The sequence below is a fragment of the Aethalodelphis obliquidens genome, unplaced genomic scaffold (assembly GCF_003676395.1).
Source record: "Aethalodelphis obliquidens isolate GAN/ISIS:26980383/991018 unplaced genomic scaffold, ASM367639v1 scaffold11, whole genome shotgun sequence".
Lineage (NCBI taxonomy): Eukaryota > Metazoa > Chordata > Mammalia > Artiodactyla > Delphinidae > Aethalodelphis > Aethalodelphis obliquidens.
Window position 1 is genome coordinate 1,340,248 of NW_020837955.1, and position 16,598 is coordinate 1,356,845.

At 42.5% G+C, this 16,598-nt stretch overlaps 1 pseudogene; it reads right to left on the reverse strand.

The window, feature by feature from the left end:
- Nucleotides 1-1,887: 1,887 nt before the first annotated feature.
- On the reverse strand, nt 1,888-13,485 carry LOC113623580 (riboflavin kinase pseudogene; annotated as a pseudogene).
- Between the last annotated feature and the right edge of the window lie 3,113 nt (nt 13,486-16,598).

A 16,598-nucleotide genomic window follows, 5' to 3' on the forward strand; every position in this document is an offset into this window, starting at 1 on the left:
ACTTTTGTTTACTACATTTAATGTTTTTACATTCAGCATAGAAGAGTACAACCTGTTATATCTTCATTGAGGATTTTTTTCTTTTAGTGGAATAAATTAACACTATTCATCATATTGACTGTGCCAGCCTTGGGTTCCACCTTGTCTCCTATTCATGTTCCACTCTTGCCTTCTTTTTTAAGAAGAAACATCACTTGGTCAAGATTTATTTCAAGGCCTGAAAACAGTGACTAAGCGAAAATGACCCTACTGCAATTTCTTATAATATATAAATACTTAATATAAAACTCAAAAAAATGTAGACACTATTAACTAACTCCTAAACCACACACTAAAGGTTTTTCAAAAGCAATAGTTATTTAACAAAATGTAAGATGACAATATCAAAGAATTTTCACACTTAAAGAGGACACAATCAGTCGCAAGCCACTCAAACACAAATCTTTTTTACGTTTTCCATGTTTGTTTTTAACTTTGTTTCATAGAACCACTGATAATTGAGGTTTCTTTCAAGTATAGGATTTCTAACATTAAATTACATTTTCTAAGATTTCTATAAAGAAGAAAAGAAAAAGACACATACTACATTGTTTGCCATAAATTCATACACCAAAAAGTCAAAGTAAAAATCCATCTGAATTTATTCCTGCTTCCCCCTTCTCCAACATTAGCTTTAGATGTTTTTCTAAATATTATATAAACAGTTTTGTTAAAATTAGTTCTCTCATTTATGCAGATTAGGGGAAAATGGTTTTATAATGAGTTATCTTTAAAATTACCTTCTAGATAGCACTCCTTAGCCTTAAATTACATTGTGCACACACAACTACAACTGTTTGCATTTGCTCAGGAACATATAATCACATTAAAAACAAATAACTTTGTATTTCATAGTTTAGTTGGCTCTTAAATAGTTTCCTGGGGTGGGAGTAGGGCTGGGGAACAAATATTTTGTGTTGTTTAAGAAACTGGTATATATAAATGAACTGACAGCTGTTCGTTTAAACTTTGAGGAAACCTACAGATGAAGTTTTGGGTGTTTTTCCTAAAATGCAAGAGATACGTGCTTAATCACTGTTCATACAGTGAAGGGATGGGATGGCAGATACAGACGCAGATGAAACTCTACATTTTGTAAATGTAGAGTTGGATATTCTAAATGGAAAAACTGACACTGACAATTGTATACAGGAAACAAAGGTTAAGAAAAATGTTGAAGAATAGCTACTCTTAAAAAGAGAGAAGTGTTATACGACACAAAAATGAGAACTAGAGATTCGAAAAACACTCATTTTACTGTTTTAAAAGAAAAACAAAAAATAATAGGGAGAGAGTCTAGACCAATTAGAACTGAGGCAGCTGTAACAAAAATGGAACACAGTACAATGATTTGAGCCCTTAAAGGAAATGACTAATTAAAATGAAATTTCACAAGTCTTCATGTCTATAATAATATATAAATGCACAAAATACGAAAAATACCAAGTCTGGATTTTTCCCCTTAGGTTTGTAATAAACTGTCAACCCTCTGCTTAATATAGTTACTTTTATAAGCCTTCTGATTAGCAGAGCATGCTATACAGGTACATGCATGCTAAAATTTTACCATGAGAATTATAGTTCTCATCTCAAACTAGTGACTTGCCTGCTACCCGTATTTATATATATTTCATTTCCATTATAAAACACTTAAGACCTTTCCAGTGGTCCATTTTAATCAACATATTACATAAAAAAGAAAACTTTTAAAATGAACCTTTTTAGTACTGTAATACGATGGGTTTAATTGAACAGTTGGAACATAATATGGTAACTACATTGTACTGTTTAATTCACAGCTGTAGGAAAATGTTTGATTTTTAAAGTATAACCAAGATGAGACTGTAGTTATGAGCAGTAAAATATTAGAAAACAGTGAATGAATAAATAAGATGCTTTTCCATCAGTGGCCATTATTTTACTTTTAGGAACCTGGAAGAAATTGTCTTCTCTGAGTTTCAAATGTTCTGGTAAATCTCGTCGTTTCTTAGCTTCCTCAATATCACCCTGAATTGCTGAAATAAGTGACTCTAAAGAATCAAAGTTCTTTTCTGGTCTGAGGTAGCCAACGATGGCCACATTGAGAACTTCCCCGTAGAAGTCCTCTTTGAAAGCATGCATGATATGAGTTTCCATGGACTTTTTTGTATTCTTGCAGTATGGGTTCCATCCTATCTATGCTCACCACCATCTTATGGACGTCTCCACTTCCAACACTGGCCCAACCATAATATATGCCAGTGGATGCATCAGCTGGAAGATTATCTACTACTTGTTCAGGAAGGTTAGCTGTAGGGATGCCCAGCTGCTTGGAGCCGCGACCGAAGCCCAGCACCACCTGGCCGCGGCAGAAGTACGGCAGACGCCTCATGACCCCGTCCGCTCGGGGTGCGGGCTGCGGTCCAGTCCGCGCGTCCGGCGGAGCCTTAGTCGAGGCGGTGCCCGGACCCCCCGGACCAGCCGGGGGACACGGGCGGGAGCTCCGCAGGCCGGCCGTCCGGGCGAGCGCACCGGCGTACACGGGCAGAGCGGCGCGGACGACACGCGACGCGGCGAGACCCTCACGCCGCTGACCGAACTAAAGGTGCCGAGTGACTCAGAGGCTGCGTCTGGGCTCCGGAACGCCGGCAACTGCGGAAGTCTCTTGCCCTGCTTTTGTTTGGATTCATCTTCTTATGTCTTTGCCCATTGCCTTATTTTTATTATTTTGGGATTGACTGGGTACACTGATAAAATATTTAGTTTTAACCCAATATAAAAGTCTGTGATTCAAAGTGAGAGTTTATCCTGATCATTTTATTAACAAGATTTATATGTTTAGTTTTATGTCTACTATAAAACATGGTTTTATGGGTTTTGTTGTTTTATGGTTCTTTTTAATGGACCTTTTTTAAAAATGTTTATTGGAGTATAGTTGCTTTACAATGTTGTGTTAGTGTCTGCTGTACAGCAAAGTGAATCAGTTATACCTTTTTACAGACTACAGTTATCTTTTTTAACTTGACTTTTCCCGTGATTTTGGAAGTCATATCTACTATTTTTATCCTATTAGTAATGACATTAAATTAAAATGTACTGATATCTATTTTCTCTAATTTTCATTATCAAAAATAGAGCAATGTCAATTGATTATTCCTTATGTAATATGAGGAATTTGCTTTTACTTCTTGTCAACACACATTTTAACTGACAATCCCATTTGGGTCACAATCCTTTTTTCCTCATAATTCTGTAGACAATTCTGTCTTCTTCATGTTGCAAAGGAGAAGTGGGGGGCAAGCTTTATCTGCATGGATACTCACTGAATCTGTTTTTATTCTTGAAATTAAAATATATTATCAAAATTAAGTCTAGGCATTAATTTTTTTTCATTATTTTTGTCTGATTTTCAGAAAACTCAAGACTTTCTCTAGCTCAGGAAAACTTCTCCCAAATTGTTTTTTAATAATGGCTCCATTTTTATTGGTTCTTTTTCTGAAATTCCTAGCGTTTACATATTAAACATGTCTCTTGTCCATGCTTTTTATATATTCTCCCATTCTTTTTATCTCTTTGTCTTTTTTCTCTGAGTTTTGTGATGTAAAAGTTGACTTCTGCTCCATCAAACCTGTTTGCTGCAGGATCCATTTTGCTGTTCACTTCCTCCATTTCAATCTGAAATGAACATTTTCTTTTTACATCTCCATGCTGGCTTCCATTACCTGTTTGTTTTTCTCTTTATGGTTCCCTGCTCAAATTTCATAGAAGAAATGTCCTTTTGAAGCTTTTTGGAAACACAAATCAGGAGTGCTTCCCGCGTCTCTTGTAGAAACTATATTTCATAGAAAAATATTTTCTCTGATTCCTCAGAGTGGTCCCTTCTGTTGAACTCTGCTATCTTTTCATTTGCCTGGCAATTTTTCTCTGTGTGCTCATCATTACAAAGGGAGCACAATATTTGTCCAGGACCAGGAACTGAGATCCCAGTCTGAATTGTTCTGACCCAAGGGAAGGGAAAGGAAGAAAATATAGGTTTAGATTTACTAAATACTCAAGTTTTGCTTTGCTGATTCAGTGGCCTGGGGAGCTAGGCAGCTCAGGAGTGAACCAGCAGAGGTGGCCCCGCACAGAGCTCTTCATCTCTGCTCAGTGTCTTTGCTAAGTTTTGGAGGGTGTCAGGTGTTTTCTGGGAGTGTCCTTGTTCTTTGCTGAGTGCTGGCCAAGGGTCACTCCTGTTCTTGACCTGGGCTTATCGTCCACAACAGGTGTCATCTGGGGGTTAGAGCCACCATGGGTTTGTGAACTGACAAGATTTCCATCTACTGAGTCCCTAACTCCCCCCACCGCCCCTCCCCCACAGCGCACTGCCCCCGGCAAAACTACTACAGGGCATTGGAGGGAGTCTCCCAGCCTTTCCTCCTAGTACTTTCTGGGTAAATTCCTCCTTTACATGTGAGGAACTGCACATCCTCACAGTGCTCGTCTAAAAGAAGCTCTGGGACATTTTGGATGTGAGACTGTCATGCTCCCCTACTCTCTACAGCTGATTCACATTTCCCTGTTTTCATAATAACTGAACATGTTAGCACAAAAGTTGCTGAGGATAATTTCTCTTATTTCACAGTATATATGTTTTGCTGAATTTTCTTCCTGGAACTGAAAGAGTCCGATTTTCTTTCCTTTGGAACAAATGGTATGTAAAACGCCATATAAACCCCATTTTAACTTGGAAGCTGTTCCATGGAATATATTGTCCAGTTTAACAATGAGTCCCATTGTCAAATTTATTCTCAATATAAAAAGCAGTCACAGATTATCAAAACTTGCAAGCTGGTCAGTGTTCTTTCTATAGGTTTCTGGTGGGATGTTTTGCAGATAACATTTTGTGTAGGAAGCAATCATGGCTTCATTCCATGATAGGCAAGTTGCCAGGAAATACTAAATCAAGTGGCAATAGATTCCCTAAAGAAAGTTGTTCCTGATTTATGATGATTGTTCCAACAATACTGCTGAACTTTTTACACATGGAAATGACCACTGAGTTATGTTTTGCATTATGTCAGAGAACAGCCAACCTGCCAGATCCAACGTTGCAGCTGGAATGCAGAAAAGCCCCATTATGTTAATTTCCAAAGTCTGGGAAAAATGACTTCTTATTCCCAAAGGGTAAGTACTTTTTTTTCCCTCCAGCACATCTCACACCCTGAATCTATGGTGGCATTTAAAAGAGTGGGAAACAGCCTAAGCTGGGTTTGAGGTGGGGTATGGTGGAGGCAAAGATGGCAGGAGTGGAGGGGCTGACGACAAGGGGAAAAAAGGAAGACTGATCAATAGCAGGGGGTCGCCAAGGGCCGAGGAGGGGTCTGCATTATTTTCGAGAATTGATCACAGTTTCAAGAGAAAAGTTCAGCAGACTTATCTTCCAACTGTTGGAGTTGCCTGGAACCCTCAACAGAGTGTGTGTGTGGCTATGTGTGTGTGGCTGTGTGTTGTATCTGTGTCTGTGAGCTTGTGTGTTCCTGTATTTTGCTCCTGGAACTTTAAGAAAAGCCTAGACCAGCATTATCCAGCAGAAATGTAATACAAGCCACATATGTAATTTAAAATTTTCTAGTAGCCACATTAAAAAAAAACTAAACAACTGGTAAAATGATTTAATAATACAATTTATTTAACCTAATATGTCAAAAATGTTATCATTTCAACACGTAACATACCTAAAACTTATTAATGAGATAGGGAACACTTTTCTTTTTATAGTGGGTCTCTGAAATCTGGTGTGTATTTTACACTCACTCACAGCACATCTCCCTTTGGAACCGCCACACTTCTCAATCCCAACAGCCACACGTGCTAGCTTGTGGGATGGAGCAGGCTGGACAATGAAGAACAATCACCCTCTCAGTTCTGACTCATTCAACGTTGCTCAACTCTTTGTGTTTCCCTAAACCTGCAGTTCCCCCTCCTCTGGAGATCCCAGAACACACCTGTCAAAGGCACCCCCACTACCAGCTCCTTGAAGAATATGGTACATGAAGCATCACTCTTTGGGCTGTTCCGTCAGCCTTCCTTACTCAACAGGTCAAGAAAAACCTTATGATTAAAAACCCAAGAACCTGGGAAATACATGTGCAAAAGCACCTTGACGCATCAGCATTGCATTTGGTCTTCCAGGAGAAAGCCGTTCTTTCTCCCTTGGTCTTCGCTGCCCCCTTCCAACCTTTGTCTTGCTAACATTTCTCAATAAATGTTCTCCTTCCTTCCTCCCTGGTCTCCTTTTCCAGACTGAGCAGGATGTGGGCGAGGGGGGCTGCTGGGGGCATTTCTGTGTCCTGTCCTGGGGAGGCAGGGAAGGTGGAGCCAGCTCTCACTTCACTGTCAGTCCTGCAGCAGAAAAGTCTGAAGGTGGACCAGTGCATCTACATAAAACAAAAGGCAAGGCTGGCGGGACTCCCTGCAATGGTTCTCGAAGATCTGCAGAGGAGTGGACACATGAATGAAGCTGTCCAGATGTCAGATGAAATTGGTGGGAACTGTGGAGAACTGGAGAACACTGGCCCCACCCAGGGCATTTCAATTTACTTTTTAACCCTGTGCAGGCCGAACTACACTGGACAGAGCCCCAGAGTCATTAGTTTGTGGTACACACTGCCCTGCCAAGTCACACAGGTAATGACCTTTCCTAGTAAAGGGCCATGTCCTGGGGATTCACATCACAGTCTGACAGTGGGGATCTGGAGATCTGATGCTTTGCCTCCTGGCTCCCCTTTCTTGGGATCTGCTGTCTATCAACTGCCTGGCTTGATGTCTGGGTAACCTGCTCATCTTCATCTTCATGCATATTGACAACCACATCACTGACCTTACAACCAACCTCCTGACCTTGCAGATTCTCAGTCCTCATTTCTAATGGCCCAAAATTCCATTTAGAACCGGATCCTCAAATGGGGTGAAATGTAACATGCAATTTGGAATCATGGGGCAGTTGGTTACCTCTGAATCTATGTCAGTCACTGACTTTCTCCACAAAGATGTAGGCACACTGAAGCCCAAGTATCTGGAGGCTTAAACCCACCAGCTCTGCCCAGAAGTCCAGGTGGAAGCACTGAGCCCTGCCCAGTCCTGACCAGACCTCTTCTCAAGAGGTTAGACTCCTCCCTAAACTTCCAGCAAAGTGCCAGACAGATCAGATTGAATAAAAACGTCGTTACCTTCCTATTTCACCTGCATTTACTGGAAGCTTCTGCTATTGCCCAACTACTGGAACAGATTTCCCCTTGGAAATGACACTGGCTTGATCTTGCCTGCCTCTGCCACACCTAGTCCCAGCTTCCTCTTCCTCCTGGCTCCGGCCCCAACACACTGCCCTGCCAAGTCACACAGGTAATGACTTTTTTTTTCCCCATGTCTTTCTTCTTCTTGGGAGGAAATAAGCTAGAATGAGGAGAGGAAGGGCTTTTAAGTCTGAGAAATCTGGTTTTGAATCTCGGCCCCAAGATTTAATGATTCTGTGATCTCAGGCAAATTACTTAACATCTTTGAGCCTCAATTATTTTCACCATAAAAATGTGATCAATCCTATTTCATAAGCTTGTGGGGAAGATCAGAAAAGATAGTGCTCCTAAGATACTTAGCATATAACAGACATTTGGTACACATTGGCTAGTGTTACCACTGAACCAGCACTTTGCCCACATTGCGACTACCAGTCTCTTCTTCCCTCTTCCCTGTTCTCAATCACCATTAGGAGCCTTTTGACCCCATTGGTAGCAACCATAGCCTGGGTCCCACGGATTGCTATTTTCCACTGGTCTCCCACAGACCGCCTAGCAATACCCTACCCATCCCCAGCTCTCTTGGCATATTCTCTGCCTGTGGCCGGGACCCATTTAGTCCTTCTCAGGTCCTTCCCTGTCTTCTTCCAAGAAGCCACATCCCATGCTCTGGATGACTGGATTAGGGAGGGGCACTAGCCTCAATCATCAGGAGGCCCAGAAAGAGATGAGGAAATAGTGCAGCTCCTAGAGATTTCCAACACAGCATAAACCACTATGGGGTGAAAACAGCTTCTCTAAATGCAGGCTAGATAGATATGGTAACAGTTCACTGCCAAGACCTTTCCAGGGTTGCATCTTAATGGGTACAGTGTTTATTTAAAGTCAGCCATACCTGAGCTATCTAATAAGAGCAACAATTGAATACTGTTCTTGTCTCTACCTAGAGTCTATTCTAGAGCTCAGCCCTTTTAGGTTATAAATCAATGTCTCAGGGTGAGTGATGCTAGCTCCTACAACTAACCCTAATATCTCAGTCACTTAACACACAAAGGTTTATTTCTCAGACAGTATTGATGTGGGTCAGGCAGCCCCCTCCATCTGGAGCTATATGACCTAGGACAGTGGCCTCCAAAGTCCCAGCAGGAGGGAAAGAGGAGGCACACTGACCTGCTCATCCCAGAAGAGACCCTTGTCACCTCTGCTTACAGTTCGTTGTCCAGACATTTGACTCACTGCAAGGAAGCCTGGGAAATGTGGAAAGCGTATGAAATATTGTTGAGCAGGGCTCTGCTCTAGAGCGTGTGTTTGTGTGTGTGTGTGTGTGTGTGTGTGTGTGTGTGTGTGTGTGTGTGTGTGAGGGGTGTTTATGGACTGCTGATGCATGTCCCTGTATGTGTGTGCTGGTGCCTTTTCTATTCCTAAAGTGTCCTCGCCCTGCTCCTCTACATCTCTCTATTCCTTTGAGGGACTTGTGAGGGACCAGCCTCCCACAGTGCTTGCAGAAAATAGGTACTTTACCATTTCAATTTAGTACAACTCACTCAACTTCTGATGAGTGTCCCTTATAGTAATAATAAAAATAGAAAAAGGTGTCATTTATCAACTCCCCTCAAAGCTGTAGGTTCTACGCTAATAAGCACTTCATATTTCTTATGTCATTTAATTGGCCTATGAAATAGGTGCTGTTTTTATCATCATTTTACAAATGAAGACACAGGTTTGTGAAGATAATATAACAGCCCATGGTCGAAAGCAAATAAGAGGAGATCTTGGGACTCAGCCAGCCCATCCGACTGAGACCCTTTGGGGCTGGCCTTTACACCACACACGTCTCTAAGGAAATGCCAGCATGACAGGGTGAAGACGGGAGCTATCTGAAGGCTCATAAGTGAAATGATTCCTACGGGGTTTCTTGTTTAGATTGTAATCCCCAAAAATTCAGAAAAGTATTGGGAACATTCACAAATATTTGAAGTTCTCATTTCACAGCTTATATATTTTTTTCTTACAATGCAACACAACAATATTTCCAATGAGACAGCATCAAAAATCCTTAGCACCATGGGGCTTTGCAAACTAAGACTATAGCGTGATACAAATAAAACTGTTTTTCTTAAGATATTTATAATGTTATTGGATTTATTTAAATAAGCTTCATTTGTTATATCAGCTTTCGAATTGTCAACTTTAAAAAGGCAATCAATAATACTCCATAAAATTTGTTCCTAACTTTTTACAAATTTATTTTTCCTCACTATTTTAACGTATCACGATTTTCTCCAAAAGCCTGAAAATTAATTTTGGGAAAAACAGATAGATATACTACACTAAAGTTGCAGAGAGCTAAGTGCTCATGAAGACTTACACCACTTTCCAAAGAGGGTTTTTGATTCAGGTCAGGCTAGATGTCAGCACCGCAAACACACAAAACCCGGCTGTTGAAGGAATATTTGACTTTTGTGTCCCCAGATCTCTCTCACTGGATTTTCAGTTTCATGTACCCGTATGAGTGTATCTGTGTCCTTTCATATTCCCACATTACCCTAATAGTCTTCTTAAGTATCTGATTTTGTCTAATTTCAAATTTTTCTTTTTAATAAATAACTCTGGCCCTGGAACTACTCAATTTTCACCAGGAGAAAATAAACATCAGCACACTGATAATAAAAGTTGCTTTGAAAGTGCTCCTCACAAGTCACGCTTGTTCAATGTCCACAATGAAGCTATATTTCTAGTTATTTCCTTCAATTGCACGCAGGTAAAAGGCTCATATTTCCAGCACACTCTTGCTCCTAGAAAGCCGAACTGCAGGGGAGCAGCCTGGCCCCCTGCTCATCTTCAAGCTGGATGCAGCCCTGCAACAGTGCAAATGAGGCCAGACGGAACTCATTGTGGCAGCTAAATCCCTAAGGTTTGCTCACAGAGCCTGTTCCTGTGCCATTGTCATCAACCCGTCATGAGACTCCAGCCATCATTCCCAGAAATCCATGTACCCGGCCATCTGCTCCCAAGCCAAATTGCTTACTTTGGGGCACACCTTCTACACAGAGAAATGAAACTTTAGGAAATTCAGACTGACTCCAAGCCAAGCTCCCAGGCTGAAATAGCATGCCAGTGCTGAAAGCGTCTGGACCTTGCCCTCCTTCTCAAAGGCCTCCACCAGAAGCCTGGACCCTTGCAGCCCTTAGAATGCCCAGCCGTGCATGCAGTATATAGAGTTCATAAAGCACTTGGCCAACTTTCTATTAAGATGATTCTGGTTACAACTTAGCTGTATCCCCATATGAGAGAGGTATAATTTTAAAAACTCGACCTGGGACATACTCCATTTCACCCTTCAGTTATCAATCCCAGGTCACCAGCTGGCACTTGGAAGAATCCTGGGGACAGATTTGCATAAACAAGAGCAGTCCCTCGTTTGCTTAATTCCCAAGATATTTCTGAACACCACTGCCCTAAGCCCTAGTTGTGGCAGCTCTAATTCAGTCCTCTTTCCTCTCGCAACCCTCAGCTACAAAAGAGAAAAGAAAAAAAGAAAAGAAAGAAGAAAAAGCAGTGTGACAACTAAACAGGATAATATCAAACATTTAACATTTGAATAATGCTTTACAGTTTAAAGTGTTTTGTGTGTATTATCTCATATAGCCCTCATTATAAAACTGTGAGGAATATAGGGTAGATATTAACTGCACCATTTTTTCAGGTGGAAACAAATGAATTGGGCCTTGAGAACGCTAATGCTGTAAACACAGCTTGATTGACCTTTTAGAGGCATGAAGTGCAGAGTTCTCTGATTTGAAAGCACGAATGTACTCTAGATGCAATCACAGTAGGGCCAAAAGAAAGGAGATAAATCCCGCAAGCTTTTGCTCCCCCTGGCGAAGCCGTAGCATCCAGTGGTCTGGGGCGTGCTGGGCCATTTCCTCCCAGACGAAGGGCACATTTTTGCACCTTATACCTCCCCGCCACTAAGACATGACATGGTGTTTAGTAAGCCTTATGGATTTTGGAAACAAAATAGACCACGCTTGGAAGTACTGATTTGACCGACTTATCAGATGACCCAGTAGGCTGCCAGTTCTGAGTGGAGCTCAGAATAAGAAAAGGCTCTGCCGCAGGTCCAGCTATGCACTCAGTGCCCTGGCTCTCAGGCAATGCAGCATCTGGTGGAACAGGACACTGCAGGGTCTCTGGAAAGTCCCAGTAGCAGAGCTGGGTCACAGACCCCTAGGAGGCTGAAGCAGGGCCACCCCTTCTGTGGCAGAAAGCTACTCACTCTTTGAAAAGCAGCTCCAGGCATGTCAGTGGGCCCTGGTAAAAATGAGCTCCCAGCCCGGGGAGGGCAAGTTACCATGCAGCTGGGGCTGGATATAATCATGAGTTTGGGTGGGCACGGCAGCAATCTTTCCCACAGAGGAACCGGCATATTCAAGGTCTGGCCTATGCAGACCCAAAGGGAAGAGAACATTATGTAAACTGATGGCCCAGTCTCCTATGTCTGCCCCGCTGTTTCACTTACATCTGCCTTCAGCTCACACCTATGGACTCATAGCTGTGGCCAGCTGCCAGAGGAGGGAAGAACTAGGGCTGGCCCCACACCTGAGCTGGCATCCTAAGTTGGTGCTCACAGCTGAAGCAAACTGCCGCAGTTCTCAGTCCACTCATGGGTCCCGAGAGGAGGACAAGAGTAAAGGAAAAAAAACCCTCGTAGGCAGCGCTGTAAGCAACACATGTGGCTGATGAAGAAACTGATTAGAAGATGGGGGAAATCAAGCAAGGTATAGAAGTAAGACTGGGCTCTCCCACCATCACCCCCTCGACTCTCTTATGGATTTTGTGCTTCCTGTCACTGCCACCTTAGGCTTTGACAGATCAGAGGCCCTGGTTCAGGGGATGGAAGAGTGATGGTCGGGGAGAGGCTTCTCTCTAAGTGAACATAATAGTCTGCTCAACTTGAAGGAGGAACTCTCACCTGGTCACTTCTGGACCACTAATGCCAGTGAACCAGTGGGTTAAAAAAAAAAAAAAAAAGAGAGGAGTTAGTGGTGGGGGTCCTGGATCCTGATTGCTCTGAGGAGCTAGGGTTTCTCCTGTGTAATGGAGTCAGGGAGGGGTCTATATAGAACTCAGGTGATTTATTGGTTTATCTCTTGGGGTTTCCATACTGCTGAGAATCGTGAACAGGTAATTGCAGCAACTGCCAGCTGACACAGGCAAGACAACCAAGGACTTAGATGCTTTGGGTAAGAAGATCAAAGTTCCCACACCAAGAAAGTGACCTAGACAAGCCCAAGTGCTGGCCGAGGGTAAGAGAAATCTAGACTAGGTGGTGGAAGAATGGTCACTGAATACTAGTTATTGCCACATAGCAAGTTGCAATAGTGACTTGTTTCACTAATAATATTTAATTAAATATTTGCAGAGATTGCAGCAGCTACGACCTTGAAGCTGACTCTGTGCCACATGGCACTGAATGGATGGCCTTAGCAGATATGACTGGTACAAGTGTGGCCTGCAGTGGACACCTGTTGGGCATCCCTTCAAATGCTCTCAGCCTCACCTGCCTCCTGTTCTAGCCACTATGGAGCACCCAGTATTCTGTAGGAGCCAACATCCTTCACGCAGGTACAACCCGGAAGTATCACTCCCGTGTGCCTCTCATTTCCTGTCAGTATTTCTCTGTAACCTGCTTAGTAGCCAGAGATGCTCAACCCAGAAATTTTGGGGGCATGTCACCCTATTGGGGGGGTTCTTTGACTAATGGGGATGGGAGGCAATGCATAAATGTTTCCCTCTTTCTCCTCCATAGAGAAGATTCTGATATTCCTTTCACATGACTCCTTAAACTGTCCCCTGGGATCAAGCATCCAGTTGCCTGTAGCAGTGAACAACACGATGATAAATCGTGTTTTTTTCTCATTCCTTGCCTCACTCCTCCTGACCTTACTCCTACCCCCTGGAACCCAATAAAGCATTTTCACTCAAGTCTCTGTTTCAGGCTCTGTTTTCTGGGGAAATGAGGCTAAGTTACATCACCCATTTCCAGCTACTACCTTTGTCACCTTCCGGCCTTGTGATCATTCCATTGCCTCCAAGTCCTATCACTACCCTGGTGACTTTAACATTCAAGCCCTATACCTTGAGTTCTCAGTCCTTTGATCAGCTCATTTCCAGTGACCTTCACCTCCATTCCACGCTATCACCTTGCTTCCATTGCCTCCTTGAATGCTGTCATCACTGATTACTGCTGTATGCATAAGTCCAAAAGTTAGAAATCCCACTCTCTTCCTCAACCTTTCATCCTTCAGTCCCTTTCATTCAGTTACTCCCACTGCACCAATGTTGTAACATCATGAAGACTTTGCGGCCCAGGAACTGTCTATGTTCCCATTACCCAGCTGCCTTCTCTTGTCCTCCTTTTTTTTTTTAATCCAGTTAAAATTCCACAGAACACTATTTCTATCATGCTTGCCAATTTCCACAACTCCCTTGCCCTCCTAACTCTTTTCTTGAAAAACCCCTCTCAGAATTAATGCGTCTGTCCAACTTTTTTTGTACTTATATCCCAGGTGTTAATCACTGTTAGAGAAAAACCATAAAGCTGAACAATTTGGTGCCATTATAATAGCTGCCAACATTTATTGAGAGCTTAATCTTTGCCAGGCACTATTCAAAACGCATTACATAAATTAGCTCATCTTGCTTTCTACATCAGACTGGAAAGTTGCCCAGAAATTCTGTTCTCAAACCTCTGAAATTCATTCTCATCAGAACACTTTCTCTGCTGCTGCTCAGAGAAAACAGAAGTCATCAAGTAAAAACATGGTATACATCATCCTTCACATTTCAGTAGCATTCAACAGAAATGAGTCCTCCTTTCTAATCCAAACACTCTCTTTATCCTTCACACCACACTCTGCTAGGTTTTTTTTCTACCTCTTTGTCCCCATTTTGCTTATCTCCCATATTCCTTTTTCTCACATAAACTTTTTTCTTTATCTCTATCTCCATCACCATCTACCAAGCGCTCCAAAAATAGCAATGTGGGTTGTACCCATAAGGTTCCCTCTCCCTCACTGTCTACCCCCACACCTTCCAATCTCTAATTCCATAGTTCCTACTTCTTAAATATCTCTGGGGATTGTCAAATTCTCTTTCCATGTATTGCTGTAGTCTAGATCACCATCTCCCACCTGCATGGCTGCAAGAAATTTCTAGCTAGTCTACTTGCCTTCAGTTATGCCTGTATCAAATGCAAATGACTTCTTCAGGCTCATGCCCACAAGTCTTTTCTCACACCTGTCAACACATATTGATATATGTTTTTAGGACTGACTCCCCACCATTGAGCTCCCTGGGAACAGGCACTATGTCTTGCTCCTATCTTGGTTTTCCCCAACTCATGCCCTGTCATGAGGCTGTTCTCTGTAAAGTTTCACTGACTGAGTGGATGACCATTAAATAAATCAGAGACTTAATCCATCAATTAACAAGTAGATAAGTAGTATCTATTTTAAACTCCTCATGACTGACTCAGTTTCCATATTTTATTTACCTCCCATCATAACACAAACCAAACTTGAAATCAGAATAATTATTAAATTTATTAAATGAGTGTATGCATCTCAGTTCCAGATAAAAATTCTAAAGCATTTAGGTATATTTTTGAACATACTGGATAATATTTTACTTCAATGGACCAGAAGGGTCTGTAAGCAAATTTGTTGGACTTCAGAAAGACAGACATTCCACATACCTCCATCTTCATTTTATTTCCATAACTGGGGTTTTGTGGCCTACAAAGGGGTGAAGGTGGGGCCTGAGTACCCTGAAACAGTGAGTGTGGACATCTGGATTCTGGGAATGCTTGGCTCAGTTGTGCCATGGATAAGATATGGGGACATGTCTAACGAGCGTGGCCAAAAGCAGGGGGTATCTGTGGCAATCTTCAGACTCTTGAGCCCAGAGGCTTAGAGTGAGAATGAAGAGATATGGCAGAAATGAGAGGACCCTGGAGGGGAGGCAAGGTGCCTCAGATACAAGGGCAGGTGGACCTTAGGTCTGGGGTTCTGTCCGAAGATAACTGTGCTCCAACCCCTTCTAGCTCCTTTTTCTCCATTCAGGTTTTCATAGTCCTAAAAGGGAGAATGTGACTAGCTTGAATCAGGCTCCTCTCCCTTGAATCAATCAGCCATGGCCTGGAGCAAGATGGATGACCACCACTCACACCTTGCAGGAATTGTGAGCTAGATAACACCTAGTTTCTTTACTCTGCACAGCCCAGAAGAAGTTTTTTTGAAGTTCTAATTAAAACTTGCTTAACCAATTCAGGCCTAATTCCAGTGATTAAATCTTACATCTATTACATACAAATAATTTATGGGTCTTGACGTATTTAGTCTTCAAAAACATAGGATCATGGGCCAGATCAAGCAGTAGCAAGTGGATATTAAAATTTGAGGGTCAATAAATGTCTGAGAGGCAGTTATGGAAAACAAGATGAAGGCAAAGACTTTGCTCTGACAGGAGCCGATGAAAGAAATGGGCTTGCTGTCTGCCATCCAGCATGGAAAGGGGCAGAGCTGGGCGACTTGGAGTCTGAGCTGTCCCTCACATGTGCATATCTACAGCAATAAAGAATCCAGGGCATTAGCAAGTGACACCAAATCAGCCTGCACCATTTAGCTCTGACATGCCTGAGTGTGAACTCTCCATAATATGTCACAGTGCAGAGAGAGCAAGAGTGATAGGGGAACTGGTGACCTCTCCAAATCACACACACACTGCCCATCCCTGAAAGCTGCTGGGAGTCATGGGCCTCTCAGCAGAGCACGGATTTAATGCACCTCATGATATCCACTCCCACACAGAAGTGGAGGAAACGTTTGGAAAAGGAGAGCTTTGTATCAAGGCTTCGCACAGATGTGTTGCATCAGTGGCAGTGCTGCCTGGGGACTTCCCTTCCCCGTCTGCACTCAGAAGGGCAGACATTGTCTGGGGCCCTGCAGTCACCCATTCCAGGAATTTGGTCACAACCACAGATGTCTAATTTGTAATATCTGTCATTGTTCTGTGGTCATGCAACAGAGCCCAAGGGCACATGGTACAATGTCTTTGCAATAAAAACTTGTAGTGTCTCAGAGAAAGTGCAGTGTTTTACCAAAATCCATTGCCCTATAACTGCTGCCTTGGCTACCTCTGAGTATCTCAGCCCAGGATTTGTAGAGTACTTAGTAATGATCAAGGTGGCTTTAATCCTTTGACCTAACTTTGCACTTTTCTATGAACAGGTCAAAGAAGCAT